The sequence below is a fragment of the Labeo rohita genome, chromosome 7, assembly GCF_022985175.1.
Source record: "Labeo rohita strain BAU-BD-2019 chromosome 7, IGBB_LRoh.1.0, whole genome shotgun sequence".
Lineage (NCBI taxonomy): Eukaryota > Metazoa > Chordata > Actinopteri > Cypriniformes > Cyprinidae > Labeo > Labeo rohita.
The window spans coordinates 20,809,096-20,813,651 of NC_066875.1; the positions used below are offsets into that span (position 1 = coordinate 20,809,096).

General features: G+C 40.6%; 1 protein-coding gene across 5 annotated transcripts in view; it reads right to left on the minus strand.

Annotated features, from left to right (window-relative positions):
• znf536 (zinc finger protein 536) overlaps nt 1–1,225 on the minus strand; it is a 211,522-nt gene extending 210,297 nt beyond the window's left edge. Inside the window, exon 1 of one of the 5 annotated variants that reach the window (XM_051115131.1) lies at nt 741–1,225. The gene's annotated coding sequence lies outside the window, so the exon portion shown is untranslated. Of the gene's footprint in view, nt 1–54; nt 657–740 lie in introns of those variants that run through there. The other 4 variants (XM_051115133.1, XM_051115132.1, XM_051115134.1 and 1 more) reach the window with 4 other exon arrangements.
• Nucleotides 1,226–4,556: the final 3,331 nt, after the last annotated feature.

Sequence of the window (4,556 nt, forward strand, 5' to 3'; positions counted from 1 at the left end):
TAGAAAGCGGATCGAGCGAAAACCATCCGCGAGTCCACTATAGCCACTTCTTACCTTTAAATTCACCCGGACGTCAAGACGCGTTGCGAAAGATTGTCTTCATTGAATAATGAAGCATGTCCACGTAATTGAGCTGATCATTTTCGTATACTGCTGAGGGGGTTAAAGTATATGCACACACAAACACACACTTCGGACCTGTTATGCTCGTCCTCCCGCGAATCCGTTTCCCAACTGTTCTTCGCGCATCCCGAGTGATGAAAAAGCGCCTTTGAGTTTATTCTCGATATAAACGCGTTCATTGATAGCGATCGGCCAGCATCACAAGACATTTCCCCTCATCCGTCTGTTCGGACTCCCCCTATCTGGACGGTGAAACGCATTGTACCGTTAAAAAGACACTCCATTGTCGTCCATTCACAGAGAGCGGAGAGAGTCTTGCGGCATTTGATGGGACTAAAAGCTTGAACCCTTGATAAAGCAGCCCCGGTGCACGGAATATCACCGCGAATCGTCTATTTTCCCCACGCGGAGAGACTCGAAGGCGAAATTCACTCCATCGGATCATCTTATTGACCTTGACTTCCCTGTAAACACTTATTAAAATCTGTCTATCCTCACTCACATTGTCAGCCCCGTTATTCAGACGAGGCGTAATTGGCTTTGATGCCTGTCGCCGTTTAAATAACACCGTGGCAAAACACTCCAAATAGCTACAATTGCAAAATAAATGTGCTTACCTTTCGGGGAAAGTATCTGAAGTCTTGTATCCTCGAGAAAAAGTCCAGTGAGATGAGCGGAGAGCGCGAGCATCAGTCAGTATAAGAGAGAAGTAATGAGTGATAAAATGACGCTCATCTGCACTGTAACCTTGTGGCGTATTTAATGTAAATAAGCCGGTTATGTTGCACACAATCACACGCACACACACATACACACATGCATGCACACAAACAGAGACCGGCCAAGACGGGAAGCGCTTTTTTCGCACTCTTATATGCTAACGCGTCACACAGGAGCGCATATTTAAAACAAATGCACGAGAAAGCTTATCAGTTTGTAAATATGAGATGAAATTGCCACTCAGCGGGGCGCGTAGCCTAACCGACAACCTCCCTCTTCATCACAGAAAGAGGAAAAGGGTCCAGACAGCGGTCGAGACACGCGCTCAGAGACGTGGGAGAAGGTCCTCTGAAAAGGTACTTCGGTGAGGACATGAAACTTTTTTTGGGGCTGAACTTCAGCGCTCAGGCCGATGCTGCTTTTACACGAGGAACGCGACGCAGAATAACGCAATTGTACGTTCCGCGTCCCGGCAGTTGACAAAAGCTACTGATTCAATAAACTCTTTGTTGTGGGATTATATAATGATTATGTTGTAATTATGCGAGCGCTTTGCTAATAATAATAATAAAAATAATAGTAACAAAAACAACCGAGCATCCAATGGGAATGCGAGTGCGTGTGACTTTGAAGAAAAGGACACGGATGGGAGACTGATTGATTATCGATCGGTTATTAGATTGATTATATCGATTCTGATATATATATCCAGATAAACCGTTAGGAGGATGAGAAGAAAAAAAAGCAGGTGGTTAAAATAATTACAAACTTCTGTACTTAATATATGTCGTAATAAGCAACTAAGAAATAAATAAAATAATAATGAATTAAAATAAAACATTTATTCAGATTAGACACAGTCTTTAAGAAATTACTATTTATGTTTGTCACCACCACGTAGTTATTTTACAAGCAGGACCTTTCTAATTAGAAAAATCAAATCAATAAGACTGATTATGAATGATTTGTGTATTAGGAGCTGGTGACATCTAATGATACGGCGTATTTACACACGCAGGCAGGACAAAACACTTCGGCTATTACCCCTAACGTGATCCACAGAACTGTTACCCTGTGACAAGTTGCAAAGTGGAAGGCTTTCCTCCTTCTCTTTCTGCTTCACTACACAGTTGTGTGTTTGTGATATTTAGTGTGTTCAAAGGAGCATTAATCGTTATTAAATCCCGAGGCAAAGGCTCGCCTTCTCTTTATTTTCTTTCCAGACAAAACACACGTTTTAAAAGATAGCACATTCATTATTCACTATGAAAATCAGATTCCCATGCTGCCCCTTAAACGCTCAGGAATTCAGCCCGCATTTTCCAGTCTGATGTGTATGAAATTCCTTTTTGAACAAATTCCAAAATAAAAGTTGTGCCTCTAAAGAAATTAGCATAACCATCCCATCAATAATATCGCTATCTCTATGGGAATGATAGCGAGAGCAGTAGGGGTGTTCCTTTACTCAATTCTTCATGGATTCTCTGTTTCTTTTGAACTTGTTATAGCAAGTCAAGTGATTCTTTATCGGTGACAGGCCTGACAATACACGACGAGGACGGGAAAGCAGGTCAAAAGGAAGTTGCCATATGGACTTCAACATGCACTTTCCTAACAATATAGGGCAGAGATCTGCTGCTGCTGCACACACACACACACACACACACACACACAAGTGTGTTTATCGTCCTCTCTATTTGTCCTTTACTTTTTAAGTGCTTGGGGTTAAATTAAGTTGAAGACATTTGTTGCGGATAAAGTGGGGCAGCTGTATTCTTGTTAAAGCGAATCGCTCGTCTGTGTTCCTTGTCTGTTTACTTCTCCGTGGCTTTTACGCTCACAAACAAATGTGGATGCGTTCGCTTTGGCTGCTATCCATTTTATGGATTTTGGTGCAAAAGCAAGGAAATAAGGTAAAATTGTCACGTTGTCTGCTGTGTTTGGAAGGGCAGAATTCGAGATTGATCATTTTGTCTCCGCAAATATCAACTTGTAACAGGAATCAAAAGGTCGAAAGATCCTGACGGCTCCAGTCACGTGACTCCCGACTGCCCGCGAGCAACAGGTGCACTAGGGGAGGAGGGAGGACTCGAGGCATCCTTTCAGATTTCATTTTTTTGTAATCCTTGTCATGCTTACTTAATCAAGTGTAGTCAATTGTGGTTTAAAGTTTCTTTAGTTGTTTGTGTACTTAACAACACTGCATACTATTTACATACATACCACATATTATTCAAAAGACATCCATAAGCTTTTTATGCATGTCACAAGTTTAGCTCAAAATTAATTTCAAGTATGTGAACGCTTAAGGGAAAGTTTATATTTTAAGTGCTTTGTAATTCATTAGCTCATTTTAAATGGTCCTTCAGTGTGACAAATTAATTTTTAAAGTGCAAAAAAAAAAAAAAAAATCTCCAGTTAAGGTAATGAAGACTGCATATAATAATTAGGAAATAATTAAGAATAGTCTGTTTTAAATAGCTTTAGAACACACCGGGACACGCCGGCTACCCATATGCACAAACTTTGTGTTTCTCTTCTTGTTTGTGTACAATGAAAAACATACAAATACTGATATTTCCTGCAGTAAAGCCGAGATTTGCGCGCAGCTCGTTTTGCATTACCGCATCACTAAAGCTCGACTAGTTATTTTTGTGACACTGAAAAAGCTGTTGTGGGTAATAGACTGCTCAGAGAGTAACCCACAGGGTTTGTTTATACTATTAGACCAAGACCACACACGTCCAGTGTAAATATTTCAAGACATCAAAGTACATGCAAACACTGCGCATTTTATTTTCAATAACTGTTAACAAAGTGTCAGGCACGGAAAAAAAGAATGACTCAAGGTTCGAGCAGTTTTAAGGACAGATCATGGCTGGGTATGATAGTTTCTCCCAAATTCTTAAAGTATGAGCCTATCAGCACTGCGTCTGGTATCTGTCCAAAACAGTAGGCCTCTAAAACAGACATGCCAGTGTTCAGAAAAATATAAAGATGTTAGTTCTCTCCATCGACTTGGACTGAAAGCAGCTATTTAGCATCTTTTAGCAGATGTCCAGATAATTCACAAGTTTATCGAATTAATTCAACAGAGCAATGACCAAGGAAGCGATGTACTCCTAATCAGCCACACAGAGAGAGAGATGAGAGATATGTGGGGCGAGTGTCACTTTAAGACAGAGCAAATAAATGACTGCATAAGCATTTTATCCAGGAGCAGCCTGATGGTTTAATGCTGTGCCTAGTTTATATCTACATACAAACACACCAGAATGGTTTTCTCATATGGAAGAAGGGGAGGGGGGGGGGCTACATTACTTTTTAAATTGAGTTTCTCTGAGCATAATCTGTTCCAGGTCTTTGATGAAGAAATGTTCTCAAAGTATCACAGTGACTGATTTAATGAGAAGCGAGTGAGCACAATTTCAAACAATCTGATTTTCTGAACCTTCTGTGACTCTAAACTTTTAAAATTGCACTTAAGAATCACATCAATTACTCTTTAAAGTATGACATCGGCTAACTAGGCGCACTAGCATAACAAACACACGCTATGGCGTATTTACTCCATATCCTCTCATCAGGATCTGATACATTGGTCCCTTATGTGAGCCTTCTGCGAAGCTCTCCCAACTGCATTACTGTTTCCCTTTCTCTTCATCGAGGAGTGGAATACATGTGTGGCGGCTTTACAAGTCTGACGATGATTT